The sequence below is a fragment of the Pelobates fuscus genome, chromosome 3 (genome assembly GCF_036172605.1).
Source record: "Pelobates fuscus isolate aPelFus1 chromosome 3, aPelFus1.pri, whole genome shotgun sequence".
Lineage (NCBI taxonomy): Eukaryota > Metazoa > Chordata > Amphibia > Anura > Pelobatidae > Pelobates > Pelobates fuscus.
Genome location: NC_086319.1, coordinates 43,126,956 through 43,143,086, shown reverse-complemented (window position 1 = coordinate 43,143,086; position 16,131 = coordinate 43,126,956). Strand labels below are relative to the sequence as shown.

At 36.3% G+C, this 16,131-nt stretch overlaps 1 protein-coding gene across 2 annotated transcripts in view; it reads left to right on the top strand.

The window, feature by feature from the left end:
* Positions 1 to 16,131, top strand: part of SYT1 (synaptotagmin 1) — a 597,051-nt gene that overhangs the window by 219,150 nt on the left and 361,770 nt on the right. For both annotated transcript variants that reach the window (XM_063446974.1, XM_063446973.1), the window contains exon 3: positions 9,946 to 9,995. The gene's annotated coding sequence lies outside the window, so the exon portion shown is untranslated. The remainder of the gene's footprint in view (positions 1 to 9,945; positions 9,996 to 16,131) is intronic.

Sequence of the window (16,131 nt, the reverse complement as noted above, 5' to 3'; positions counted from 1 at the left end):
TGATACAACGAGATATAAATAACTTTATCTGGAAAGGAAAAAGGCCGAGGATGAATAAACAACTTTTGATGCAGAAGATTAGGAAAGGAGGGATACATTTTCCAAATATTAATATAATCTATTTAGCTAATATGATGTTTCATATTTAAAAAACGCATTTTTTAAGTTCTGAGGAAGTGGGTTGGTACCAATTAGAAAAGGAGATGACAGAAACGGATAATCTGTATCAATTAATTTGGTTAACTAAACAAGATGAAGGAATTAAGAAGGTGTGCTCTTTAAATAGTTGTTTGCAATCAATTTTGATGGAATGGGAAAAGTTGAGGACGAAATGCGGAATAGGTAACAAAATATTGGGGAATTTCAACTTCAATATTATTCAACTAAGGATGAAGGACATAAATATAAGAGTATGGACAGGGAAGGGTATTAACTTTATAAACCAAATAATATTGGGAGATAAAATCAAACCATTTGAAAGACTGGTACATGAATACTCGCTACCCATGCAGGAGTGGTATAATTACCTAAGAATCAGAGGTTTTATCCAACAATTTTTGTTACATCGACCCACAGAGGGAATAGAAAATTTGACAGCTTTATTAAAAAATGATAATGTACCGCAAATAGTGTCGAAGGCAAGAAGTGCTCTTTTACAAATTGAGGCACCTATCAGGAATGTTAATATGCAGAAATGGAGTAGCGAAATGAATGTACAGATTTTCAAGGTTGAATGGGATCAAGTATTATTTCAAACAGGTAAAATAATCCACTGTTTGAGTCTTCTTGAGGTATTATTTAAATTAATGAACCGATGGTATTTAGTCCCCACCAGAATGTCCAAAATGTATACCTCTAATTCTCCATTGTGTTGGAGATGTAACGAAAAAGAGGGGACTTTTGGTCATATATGGTGGGAATGTAGTAAAGTTAAAAATCTGTGGTACATGACCTTTGAATCTTTGGAGTATATTACAGAGACAAATATTCCTAGAGGTCAGCATAACGGTCTATTTCATTTAAACCTACAATTACTCCACTTTAAAGAAAAATTTAGATATGTCCACTTTGTCGCTGCAACAAAAATAATAATCGCAACGAATTGGAAGAGCAGTGCGATTTTTATACAGGACCAATTATATTCACAAGTCCAATACCAACTAACTATGGAGGCCTTGGGGTACCAGTCTGCAAAAATTAGAGAAGTCAGTAAATTCTGGAAGGAAAAAATAGAGAGATTGATCAGACAAATTCCTGGACAAAATAATTAGGACAATATTATTTTTCTTTTGCTTTTTTTTGAACATAGGCTAAGATATAGCGGCCCATGGATGTTCCCCAAGAAGGGTTTTGCAATGCATAATAGTGTTTTGTGTATGTTAAGTCCATCACAGTAATGAAGGCACATGAAATTAGATAGTTAAGAAGTGGTCCCACTGGGAGAGAGAGGAGTAAAGAGGGAAGGAAAGAGTGAGGAGAAGAGAGAACTGGAAGCGAGAGAAAGGAAAGAGAAAGGAAAAGAAGAAAACGAGAGATCCATATGTATAGAAATAACTGCACTTTAACTTTAAAAATTGATTCACGATATGTAATGACACTTCTGAGTACAAGATAGGTGGAATAATCTTGAATTAGGAATAAGGCAGTTTTACCCTCTTTAATGAGAGAAAATATTAACTATGCACTTTATATATATAGTTCTGTTGATGGTAATGTTTTGCGTAGTGTGTATTGTCTTTTTGTATGTTTGTTAATTAAAACCAAATAAACTATTTAAAAAAAAAAAAAAGAATGCTGTCACTTACTACTATTGTTTTCTATACTCCTACAAGGATTGCAGTGTTGAAAAAATGTCTAAAACTAAAACTAAAACATAACATACATAACTGTAATATATGTACACGTCACGTCTGTTTTCATATTTTCTTGTTCTTTCATTTTTCCATATGACAGTTTGACAGACCTAGTCACAGAGGTGTCAGATGCTTTGTAATGTGCTCACTAGAGTGACAATGCAGACAATATCCAAATGCTGCAAACTTCGGAATGATCATGAAGTTCATAAAGGCATGACGCCTTTTAAGTCAAGTCTGCATTTAAAGTAGCCCATCAGTACAGATAAAAATCAAAGTAATTTATTCACTGTTTGGATTGTGTTGATGTGATAGCCAAATGGCAAAATATATACCAAAGAATCCAAATTGTGACGTCAGAGCTATTTTGACTTGACTTTTTAAAATTTATATTTTATTCTTTATTTAGAAATTTTAAACAAGTTATACAGTCGTATACCATATGGTAAAACATGTTTCTCAATATTTTTTCTTAGTACAAAACAGTGACAGTTGCGTAAAGTAACAGATAACATAAATACATTTTGCAGTTCGATGTTGCATCTCACCTATGTATTTATAGCTTTGTATTGGGTTAAATCCGATTCCTCTTTCACTTTTGTGTGTTCTGTGAAGTTTGGGATATGTATGGATGGGGGATTTGTCGTGTTCTGTGTCGGAAGATGTGCTTTTTCCTTCCTCTGTTTTCTATGAGGTCTGTAGGGTGTTGTGAATTGTGTGTATAGACCTCTGGTTTTAAGATGTCCTGTTATTGTCTGGTAGTGAGTCGGTATCAGTTGGCGTAGTGGTGGTGTGGGCATTGGTCGGTCACCCTTTCTTGTTTTTTCCGTGGGCTGTTTTTGCATGTCATGCACGCTTGTGGTTGGGCTCCTGTGCGTAAGGTTGTGTGTTGGGGATATGTGCGGGGTGTCCGAGGTCTGGTTTGGGTGGTGGTGTGCGCACGAGTATTGGGGAGGGAAGGGGCAGGAGGTAGAGGAGGTAGATGTGTGTGCGATGGGGAGAGTGTAACAGTTGACTTGACTTTTTAAAGTCTTACGTTCAGTCTGCATCCTGTGTTCTTTCACTAAGAAGGATACATAAGGATCTTGTTTGTTTTATTTCTTGTTATCGCTGTTATCATAACAAATCTTGCATGAAGGGCAAAACTGGAACTGGAACTCTGGAGTTTGAATGGGTTTTACAATTGATACATTAAGCAAACAAGCTATCTCATTAGTTATCAGAACTATTAATATTAAATCGAAAGTAGAGTCCATGTAAAGTTATGAATGTCAAACGTTCAGAAATGTTTAATAGGACAACAACATACATATATGCTTCCAATATTATGCTAACTCTTTACAGGAATATTATTTCATAGAATGCTCTAATATTTCATAGAATAGTGCCTGGTATACACCAGATATCATTGATTTATTTTATTTTGTCATTATAAGAGTTAGTAATTTGTAAAGTTCTAGACAAGAATAGTAATATATTGTTGTTTTGTATTTTTTTTTTATCAAACGGCTTCTGCTACTTATTAAATAAGCATGATGTTAAATGGCATCATATATTGTTTTTTCAAGAGATATATACCCACAGGACACACATTGAGTGAAAATATTGTATTCTTAGTTGCTACACTCATTAATCTGACTTTGGCAATTAATTAATCACATTTGCAGCACATGAAACTGATGTTCCTAATTTATTACCCTCACTAGGGGTATACTTGTACTTTGTTTGCGCAACTATTTGGAACCTTACCCATTGCTGTATGAGGACCTCTGTGTTAGTTTTATGGATCTGTTTTTTTCCAAGAAGGAAGAAAACTCTATTGTCTAATATAAGGGCAAAAATGTTCATATTCACAAATTATCTCTATCACGATTATATATGTTCAAGCTCAAACTCAATTTTTTGATGATTGCCATTACGTATTACAGCTACCACTACACTCGTAAAGACAAACTACCCTCTACACTTTACCCACTATACACATACTATGCCCCTAATACAAACACGCATACTGTACCCACTATGCACAAACAAAACAGCTCCTGTATGTATGTGTGTACATTACAACTCCTAACACATACATATACATATAATGCAACCCCTACACGCACACGGCAGCTACACGGCAGATACATATGTGCACAACAGAGAAACCACAGAATTTAAAAAATATTTACAGGATTTCAATGAAATATAAATAAGAGTGTTTTAATCCAATGTGCCATCCGTTCTGACGAAACTATCTGTTTGCATTGCTACACAATTTAAATGACAATTTAACATTAGCTTATAATCCTTGTTAAGTTGCCCCAAAACCCCATGTTCACACAATTCAAACAACCCTTGTGTTTCTTGTAAAGGGCAATGAAGTTAGATGTGCTTGTCGTGTCTTACATTGTTCATTTCAGGAAGCAGAAAAATAAATTTGGGTAAATGATACTGAAATCAATATGGATTTGGGAGTTCTAGTGGTATTTTTATATCAACAAGCATTACAGATTAAGAGGTAAATAAAGATAGTTGGAGTTGACTAAAGAGAGCACAGCAGGCACATACAGACATACAGATGGATAAAACAACATTATTCTGATTTTTACGACTCAGTACATTTGCTAAATCTTTTTCACGGCAAATTCTATCTACGTTTTTTTTTTTTCTAACCACTTTGTCATTATCTTTTCATGTTCATCCTGAAAATCTGTCTTCGAGTTCTCTTTTTTTATCTCTTTGATTTTGATGCATACTCCTTGTTTTGTTCTCGCACTTGTCTCTCCGTCGTGTCTTGATTTAGGGCAAGATAACAGGGATATCATTCTTTTCAGCAGGCTCAATTCTGACACACAGGGGGAGATGTACGGATCATCAGTAAGAATATTTCCAGACGATGAAATTAAGTTTTTATAAGGTAGAAAAAAACTATTCTCTTTGAAGCAGTACTGAACATTTATTACAATGATGGTGTCTGGAAAGGTACAAAGGTTCATTGAAATGGACTAATGCTCTAGATAAAAATTGATAAGCGATACATTCAAGCAAGCGCAGTTGGCAAAGTCTTGCTGTGTTCTAACACACTGAAGCTGGCATTTGGTTAAATGTGCCATGCCACAGTCTGACTAGTTAGCAGTGTACATACATTTGAAAATATCTAATAAGATTAACATTTGAACATGTAATATACAATATTTATGACGAACATGCACTGGGCACATTTCCATTGTACAAGTGAAAACCGGATCAATGTTTATAGTGTAAAGCGCACTTGTTGATAATATCCACATGCATATACTGCATGATGTAAGCAAATAAATTGTTCTTAATAAGTAAGATCACAGTTTACGATATCCTAGAAAACCACTTTTTGAACAACGAGGCCTGAGAGATAGCTCAGTGGGCTATAGCATCATCAGTGAAATCTGTTCAACCCTTGGTGGCCACAGGTTCAATTTCCAGTAGGATTGACTCAACCCTTCATCCTTCTCTGATGTAGCTAAAATGAGTATCATTAAATTAGGTAATAGTAACATCTCCTAAATGCTGGGCAAAAGTAACATTCTCAGGACATACTTCGAAACCAGAAAACACCTGAACACTTTGTTACTATCATTATTTGTGTGCATATGACTGTGCGTAGTTGCAAGCAGTAGCATAATGTAGTATCCCCTACCAAATGCAAGGGGCAGAAAGATATGTCTGTCTGTTAGCTATATATACATCTGTCTGTCTCTTCTCATCCATCTATCCGTCCACCCTGTGGTATATTATAATTTGTAGTTATATGTACATAAATCATCCATAAAGGTGTCAAAGAGAATAATGGTATAGTTTGTTGCAGAAGAATAACTGTGTTTCCTTTTTTCTTAATACTGTGTTACTTTTGTGACATTACTAAATAGATAATCAACCCGACTTATTTTTCTGCCTGACTCAAACAACAAATAATGGTAAATATCCGTGCTTTACCGTACATTGTTATGTTGTCTTTGCTTTGACAAGGGCTGATTTTTCACTCTCAGCCCATTTACCACTGATAATAATATGAACTAGTACTCCTTCCAGCATAGAATATAACCAATTTTAAAACATCCAGATGCAAATACTGCAATTAACTTCTCTAATTATCCAATTGGAAATAATTGAACTATCCTTGATGCTGTTGGTGTAAGCATAAAACTTAGCATATAGACACATAATAGAAAACACAATTGCTCTTGTCAAACTCACCTTAACTCTTTATGCTCAAGAATTGCATTGTTCGCCCTTCTAAATGTCAACGAGTCATGTTAACTGCCTGATCTCTTCTCAAATGACAGTTAATGGCTATGTATTATCGACAGTTCCAGCAATAATCTTTTCCACCAACACACCAGACTGCAAATGCGTTTCCTTCATAATGTTTTTCTTGCTCTATCCATATATTTAAATATCATAATGTTCTGATTTTTAATTGAAAATATGCTTTCCAAATTGAGGTATACTGAAAATCATGGCATATCTATTTACCTTCCTTATTTAAATCTAAAAGGACACTCTGCCTATGGAAATTACTTGGGGCCTAAGAGACTAATGGCTGTGATGGCGATACATTCTAGCTGGTTTTGTTACACAAGAATAAAAATATGTTGGTTGCAAAGGAATAAACTTCTGATGGTCATTTTAACATGGTGATTCTGTTTATCAGATATAAAATCACCAACCGTCAGTTATTAGTTTATGTTAGTGTCTCGGTATTCTCAGCTATCATTATGATTATTATTATTATTACGTTATTTATATAGCGCCATCGAATTGCGCAGCGCTTTACAATGGGTGGACGAACAGACATGTAGTTGTAACCAGACAAGTTGGACACACAGGAACAGAGGGGTTGAGGGCCCTGCTCAATGAGCTTACATGCTAGAGGGAGTGGGGTAAAATGACACAAAAGGGTAAGGATAGTATTAGACTAGTGACAGTTGCATAGGCTAGATTTTAATTTCGGGTACTTATGCTGAAATTAATGCTGTTTTCATGATAGCCAAACTTTAGCGATATGGCAGTTCCAGCTGTTTTCCATAAATCAAATCTTTTTTCGGTGCCATTGGCAGAATTCTGAACTTACAAATCAAACATGTTTGATCATTGCACATTTCGTTTGGTACTTGATTCAGTTATATCTTAGCTCGGAGTTGGGTATTTGACTGATTACCTAATTGGACGAATTACAGTTTGTAACAAAATGTATCTCCGAGTTTGTTATAAAGTTTTGCTTCTCAAAGTTTTATTGCATACGTTTGTATGATTAATGTCCGTTCATACTTATATTGCTAAGATAAAATATTTAATTTAATCTCGTTATGAAGATTAAGGGTATTTACTAAACCTTAGTTTATATGCCATTAGGGTATAAAACAATATCACACACAAAATCCAACAAACTATATCAACATTAGAATTTTATAATAGTTGTTAAGTGTAATTATATTTGAACAGGCCTATTTTTTAAGCAGGTATCTTGCTGGCTTTTATAACAGAACAACCTAACATAGATTGGAAAGGTTCTATATTTAACTTCTTTAAAGGTACACTCCAAGTACAGTTTTCTGTGAAACTGTTTTCAAGCTTCCCTTCGTTGTTATCCATTGAAAATATTGAGCTTAGAATAGACAATGATATCATATGAGAAAGCTGCTGTAGCCAGATTTGACCACCCCATGCACTACATACACTTCTGGTGCATTCTTTCAATTTAAGGCCAGTGATAGACTGAGTGTGCCAGAGCCAGAGGAGGAGCCAGCGGGGCTAGGATAATGGGCGACGTTGGGAGCACATTGGGGTAAATCATTTAAAAATGTTTTCCCCTCGTAATTTAATACCGTGGCCAGGACCTCCAGGCACCATAATGACTTAATTAAGATGAATTTGCTAAGCTGTCAAAGTATTCCTTTAAATGTCTCTTGTATATTTAAAAAAAAAAAAAAGGAAATGAAGAAACAGAAGATGCATCTAAATTTCATCCATTTAATGGAAGCCTGAATCTTTCATTAGTGGTTGAAATATTTCGGCCAGTCTTGATCTTCCTACTGTTTAATTCAAGCCTTGTGCATGTCTCATCAGTTTTAATTTAAAAAAATATATATATTTAAGTCAACACATGAACTACTCAGGAAGCTAATACATGGTGCATCCCAAGTAGTTTCAACCAGGGTTTTCACAATATCAGCTAATTAAAGTCATACATGCCAGCAGCTGTTGTGCAAATTCTCTCAAGAAGGTCATGAGAGAGTATGAACTTGTGTGCATATGGTATCCGTGATCTTGAATGTACTGGAGGAAATATACCCTGAGGTGTCCTAGAGCTAAGGGGTTAACAATAAATTTATTTTATTTTATTATGAATGAGTAGATTAACTAATATCTATAACTGACCATTTTTAAAAATGTATTCCTGGTGTAATTAATACCAAATGGTGAGACATGACATGAAATTAATGTTCTGTGATTCTACCTGATTTAGTGTTCTATCTGTTAACACAAATTGTCTCTTAAACTATATGAATATGACATATTACTAATGTTTAATTAGTTTAATAAGTGTTTAATGACTGTGATTAAACACTAATAACAAGTCACCTGCATTAGCATAAATTCAAACTTTTCAATGTGATCTTCAACAAATATAACAACATTCTTAATTTTAATTAAAATTACATATGATGTGCAAAGTTATTTTTAAAAACAAGACAATTCTTTTTCAAGAGACCTTAGATTCCTTTGGACTTTTTGTATTCCTCTGTAAAATGTCATTAATAAGGTACCAGTGCCACATGTATCAGGGATAATTGAAAAAAAATATATTTTTTTTATTTTTCTTGCTTAAATATGTTGTGGATGAATTTGCATATTCTGTTAAACAGGTGCTTTGTGTATTCATAATTGTGAAGCAACATTTTTAAAGTAAAGGGACACAAAGGACACCTGTAGAACTGTGCTAGTTTTAAAGTGTACTCCAAAATATTTCTATATAGATGAAAGTGTAGATTAAAAATACATGAAACATTTATATGCGAGATTTATTTTTAAAGGTATTTTAGAATAAGCTTTTATTCTATTTTGCAACAATATGTGTTGTATTTATTTAGCAATATGTAAAAGTTAGCAAATTTTTCTGCATTTAATTTTTTTTAAACAAGTTAAAATGAAACATTAAAAATAGACACAAAAATGAATTAAATGAAGAAGTTTGGACATCGTGTGGAGGGTTTTATTTTCTCCATGAGGGTTTATCTGACAGCTGTGTTCGATCTGTGTCACATGGTCAGGACTCAAAACTGGTGCTATAATTATTACAATCTTAATAGTTTTCAAAGGTCACAGTTTAAACATGTATAAGTCAAACGATGGACATGTCTCAATCTCCCAAGTGTATCGTGCATGATGCAAGTATGACTTTTAGTATGATATATTTACATAATAGAGTTGTGACAATTGTCTAGAGATATGGACAACCAAGTAATTAACTTGTGAGTTAGACCAAGTGAGTTGGATATCAGAGTGTCCCCTGGGCATCGAGGGATAGCATTTTAAAAAAAGGCAGTAGATTTTTGCCAGTTGACCATGTAACTGCCAATTGTACGGCAGGTGGTAAGCAAGTCAAATAGCAGCTTTAATGAAAATGTAGGATTGTTGATAAATACCAATACATCACCTGCAAATGCTGACACTTTAAGGGTTACTTCTTCAATGGGAATACCCCTGAACTCCAGGAGGGCCTCAAGAGTCCTCAACAGGGGGTTTATTGCAAAAAAGTAAGGGAGATAATGGACACCCCTGGCATACACCTCTGTCCAAGTCAAAGTAAGAAGTCCAAGCTTTTGATTTTGATTAATGAAAGCAAAAAACTCTGATAAGATGAGGCCAGGTCACACAATCAAAGGCTTTCTCTGCATCTAGGCTGAGGAAATGAGATGTATTCGTGAGGAAATAACTTAATTGGGTCAAGCCACATCTGTTAGAGCACAGTGTATCACTGCCACTAAGTGGAAATTTAGATTTTTTTTATATCAATGGACTGTATATTCATAAATTGCCCTAAACATATGTATTGTTATTACAGGCTGGAAGATCTCTGGGCTCACAAGAGAGGAGAGAATAAAAAAGAACACAGTAAGTATTTATCCAACTGTACAATTCATTTTCACTATTATAGTATTGTGCTGTATTGTTTATAATTAGTCACTAGAAGGAGGGTGTATAAATATATATTAAATATTGATATTTCTGAAACTAAGCATATTCCATTTCATTTAATTTGCTTCCTTTTACATCTGTAAGGTATAAATAAAGATATCTGGATCATGTAGATTTATATTTCAATATTGATTGTATTGTAATAGCATTCGTTATTTCAACAAACTCTGATAGCATTCGTTATTTCAATAAACTCTGATTCATACCACCAATGGGTTTATATTGCACAGAAATCTGTACTTCAATTGATTCCTCTATCCCATACATTCTGCTCATCCATGAGTAACGCTTTATTATATAATGACCTTAATGCTGATATAACATGTGTCAAAGTGAAAAGTGAATACTTAAAACCCCTTCATTTTGGGGAATTGTAAAAGTAAATATTAAAAAAAAAAAAACATACACAGTCTTGTTTTCTTCTAGAGTCTAAGATTGGACTGCTGATTAATTTAACTCTTTTTGGAATTATGGGAAATGCAGACCAAAGATACACAGTATACACCAAAAACATAATTATGTAGACCAAAGTTGCCTGTTCTCTAGAGCTGCAAAATTGTGTATATTTTGCATCATCCAATTAAGCTCTGAGAATAGATATCATGATACAGAAGCATGCAATTGTATGTATCCACCCGAGTCAACTGGGTTTTCAAAAATCGGAGGGATTTTTTAGAGACATTTAGTTTTAGATATACAGCCTAATCAGCTTAAAGAGACACCACAACAACAAAATGTTTATTTTAAAATAGAATTTGCTATTTAGCAGGGGTGTATTATTCATTGGGGTGGATCTTAAAAGAGTTTTTCTTTAACTACAGATTTTACCAGTCTCTTCTTTAGAAAAAAAACAATCAGAGTCTTCTTATTCAGAAGCCTCTGAATCTGTGAGCATGGGTGTGCTCACACAGCGGCTCATGCACGCACATCTCATCTGATTTCTGTAAAGGAGCTGATCTGACATCTAAAGATCTGAAGAAGCTGGCTTGAGGTCTGTGGGGGTGGAAGCAGGCGAGCTCAAGGAGAGCATGCCTGTTACTTTTGTTAGCTCAGGGGAGCTAACAGAAGGAGGCAGCAAACCTCCCTGGCTGTTTTGTGTTCCATAGTTGATTTAAGTTGCAAGGCATGACATCATATATCATATATTTTAAGTGCTGATTTCCTATAGTAATTATAAACTGGGGTAAAATAGGATATCTCTCACTTATGACGCACTTCATTAAGTTAAAGTGTTTTATGGGTGTGGAGTGGTCTTGACTGTGGTCAGTAAAACATATATTTCTGAAGTCCTTAATAAAATATACTATTGAATGATTTTTCTCACTACATCCCTTGTCACATAATGTGTGTATGTAACATTTGAAACACCTATTATTTTTTCTTCCGTCTTTGTGAACAAACATATGGTTTTGCAAAAAACAACATGCATGGTTACAAAAATTAGAACATTAAAAATGTGTTTCTTTCGCGTATTAAAATACGCAACAGCATTTGTATCACACTCAAAGCTAACGTATGCTAGATGTATTTAATTTGGCACCAATTACTTCATGATTATTTGCTGCCCTTATTATATTACAAATAAATATCAAATATGTCTGGGTAAGTTTTTCTAATTTCACACAGTGCCAACAAAGGCCCCCAAAATGTTGCAGTGCTTTACAGTAGGTGGACTTACAAACAAGTAGTTTCAACAATAAGTTGGACATACAGGTACAGAAGATGCTGAGGGCCATGGTCAAATGAGTTTCAATTCCAAGGTGAGTGGGATAAAATGACACAAGAACTAAGGGTAAGACATATTTTATGTAATGGAATAGTAGGTTGCTCGAAGAATTTTCTTTTTTTTAATGACACAATTACAGGAGAGAAGCAATGTGGGTGTATGGAGGGAAAGCTGTTAACAGTTTAATTGATATGCCTTCTTGAGGTAGTGAGTCTTCAGTGATTTGTTGAAGGGATGGAGACTGGTTGAGAGTCTAATGAAGTATGGAATGGAGTTCCATAAATAGGGTGCGGTCCTAGAGAACTCTTGAAGGTGAGAGTCAGAGGTGCAAGTACAACAGTGGATAGACTCAGGTCTTCGGCAGAGAGTGGGAGCCTTGATGGAGCATACTTGTGTATCAGTGAGGATAGTTACATAGGATCAAGGTTATGAAGAGATTTGAAAGTCAGGAACATTTATTTTTTATTTTTAAATTGAACCCTATATCTTATGGGAAGCCAATGTAAGGACTGACAGAAGGTAGATAATGGGAGGTACTAGAGGACAGAAAGATGAGCCTGGCAGAAGCATTCAAATAATCTTGCAATTTTGGGCAGTAGATAGGAAATTGCTGACTTGACTAGTAGTATTTCTAAAACCTATGACAAATGCAAACAAAATGCCGTCCTATATACCTTATCCAGAATTATTACAATAATTCAAATGTTGCAGATTGGAGTGCTATTTTCTTAAGCTCATTTTCCCTGGTTTGTACCCATCATCAATGGCAATCTATAGCATATAGTCCACTTATTCTTTTTTGTGCGCTGTAGGTAGATTAGCATAGACAATCTCCTGCTTGCTTACTGCCATCTAAAATGGCTATCTTGCTGGAACTATCCAGGTACTCTAATTCCATCCCTCGTGTTGGGGTCAAATTACACTGCTGGGCAAAGTGTTCCATGCATTTAACTTTAATTGGGCTACTACCTACTACTACTACTACTTTAATTAAGGGTCAGTCAAACATATTTATAGACAATAGTTACAGAAAAAGTAACATGACAATATTACATCAGCTAAACATGAAATTGCTTATTCAGCAACCAACAACATGTATTTCTGGTAGCAAGGTTAAAAAGTTATCTCTTTGAGGGTCTGCAACAGGTTCACTTTAAGCTGACATTTAACAATTGCTATATCTAAAATAGTCTGTCCATATTTGGTCGTCAAATACTAACATTTTAATCCTTTCACCTCTATTCTAGGGGTAGGCAATCTTCAGCTCTCCAGATGTTGTGGACTACATCTCCTATAATGCTGGTAAATCATCAGTGGAAATGTACTCCACAATATCACTAGTGCCAAAGGTTGCCTACCCATGCCCTATGCTGTAAATCAGTGAGAATCCCAGAAGAAAAGGCAGTGAGCCTGTCTCACTTCTGGGACTTTTTTCATAAACATCTCAATGCTAATTGTAAGCCTGACATAAGAAATCCCTTCCAGAAGCACATTAAACATGTCTGAGATCTATACTAAGACAAGGCATATTTTTTTTCTATGTCATGTTCTTACCCACCTCTACAAAAGAGTCAGTTAGTAGTTTTTAACATTGCAAATATAATTTATTTAAGTACTATTTGTATATTTTTGATGCAAAAAAATGGTTTATTATGGCCCACGGTGCCTTTATAGATCTCTACTGTACTGACTTTGTTATGTGGAATTCTTCCAATTGTTTTAATGTGTGTTAAATATAGTTCATTAAATAATGATTATTCTACAGATGTCTGAAACATTTACCGTATATACTCGAGTATAAGCCGACCCGAATATAAGCCTAGGCCCCTAATTTTACCCCAAAAAACTGGGAAAACGTATTGACTCGAGTATAAGACTAGGGTGGGAAATGCAGCAGCTACTGGTAAATTTCTAAATAAAATTAAATCCTATAAAAATTATATTAATTGAATATTTATTTACAGTGTGTGTATATAATAAATGCTGTGTGTGTATGAATGCAGTGTGTGTGTATATGAATGCAGTGTGTGTGTATGAGTGCAGCGTGTGTATGAGTGCAGCGTGTGTATGAGTGCAGTGTGTGTGTATATGAGTGCAGTGTGTGTGTATGAATGCAGTGTGTGTGTATGAATGCAGTGTGTGTGTGTGTGTGTGTGTATGAGTGCAGTGTGTGTGTATGAGTGCAGTGTGTGTGTGTATGAGTGCAGTGTGTGTGTATATGGATGCAGTGTGTGTGTGTATGGATGCAGTGTGTGTGTGTGTATGAATGCAGTGTGTGTCTGTGTATGAATGCAGTGTGTGTGTATGAGTGCAGTGTGTGTGTGTATGGATGCAGTGTGTATGAATGCAGTGTGTGTGTGTATATGAGTGCAGTGTGTGTATGAGTGCAGTGTGTGTGTATGAATGCAGTGTGTGTGTGTGTGTGCGTGTGTGTGTGCGTGTGTGTGTGTGAATGCAGTGTGTGTGTATGAATGCAGTGTGTGTGTGTGTATGAGTGCAGTGTGTGTGTATGAGTGCAGTGTGTGTGTGTATGGATGCAGTGTGTGTGTGTATGAATGCAGTGTGTGTGTGTATGGATGCAGTGTGTATGAATGCAGTGTGTGTGTGTGTGTGTATGAGTGCAGTGTGTGTGTATGGATGCAGTGTGTGTGTATGAATGCAGTGTGTGTGTGTATGAGTGCAGTGTGTGTGTATAAGTGCAGTGTGTGTGAATGAGTGCAGTGTGTGTGTATGGATGCAGTGTGTGTGTATGAGTGCAGTGTGTGTGTGTGTTGCAGAGCCTTGGTGGGGGGTGGGCAATTTTATTAATTTTTAAAATTATTTTAATAATTGTTTTATTATTATTTCTTATTATATTTAATTAATTTTTATTTTTATTTTATTTTATTATTTTTTTTATTATTTATTTTATTATTTTTTTTTTTCGTCCCCCCTCCCTGCTTGATACATGGCAGGGAGGGGGGCTCTCACTCCCTGGTGGTCCAGTGGTGTGCACTGTGTAGGAGGGGGGCTGGCAGAGAGTTTACTTACCTCTCTTGCAGCTCCTGTCAGCTCCCTTCTCCTCCGCGGCGGTCCGGTTAGCTCCCTCTGTCAGCTTACAGTGGAAGTCTCGCGGCCGCACTATGACCCCGCGGCTCTTGCGAGACTTACACTGGGAGCTGACGGAGGTGCTGAACGGACCGCCGCGGAGGAAAAGGGAGCTGACAGGAGCTGCAGGAGAGGTAAGTAAATGCTCTGCAGCCCCCACAGCCCCCTGTCTGTATTATGGCAATGTAAATTGCCATAATACAGACATTGACTCGAGTATAAGCCGAGTTGGGATTTTTCAGCACAAAAAATGTGCTGAAAAACTCGGCTTATTTATTTTATTTATTATTGCCATTTATATAGCGCCAACAGATTCCGTAGCGCTTTACAATATTATGAGAGGGGGATTTAACTATAAATAGGACAGTTACAAATAAACTTACAGGAACAATAGGTTGAAGAAGACCCTGCTCAAACGAGCTTACATTCTATAGGAGGTGGGGTGTAAAACACATTAGGACAGGAATTTACAATCAAATAAGGTGGGCTGCCCTTTTGGAGAGGGCAAGAGACAGGTATGTGAGGTAAGGGTTAGTCTTGGAGGCCATAAGCTTTCCTAAAGAGATGGGTTTTAAGGCACTTCTTAAAAGATGCAAGACTAGGGGAGAGTCTGATGGCGGTAGGCAGGCTATTCCATAGGAAGGGAGCCGCCCGCGAGAAGTCCTGCAAGCGCGAGTTGGCCGTACGAGTGCGGACAACGGACAGGAGGTGGTCACGGGCAGAACGGAGAGACCGAGAAGGGACATACCTATGGATCTGTGAGGAGATATAAGAGGGGCTAGAGTTGTTCAGTGCTTTATAGGTGTGAGTTAGTACCTTGAATTGACTCCTATAGCATACAGGAAGCCAATGTAAGGACTGGCAGAGGGGTGAGGTGTGAGAGAAACGACTAGAGAGGAAAATCAATCTAGCAGCAGCATTCATTACGGACTGTAAGGGTGCAGTACGGCTATTGGGGAGACCAATCAGGAGAGGGTTACAATAATCCATGCGGGAAATTACTAGAGCATGGACAAGCTCCTTGGTAGTATCTGGTGCAAGAAAGGGGCGGATGCGGGCTATGTTTTTAAGATGGAATCTACAGGATTTGGCAACATGCTGGATGTGAGGCTCAAAGGTGAGACCAGAGTCAAGTATGACGCCAAGACAGCGCGCTTGCAAGGATGGACTGATGTTGGTACCACAAACTTGGAGGGAGAGCGAAAGAGGAGGATCAGTATTAGGAGGAGGAAAGACAAG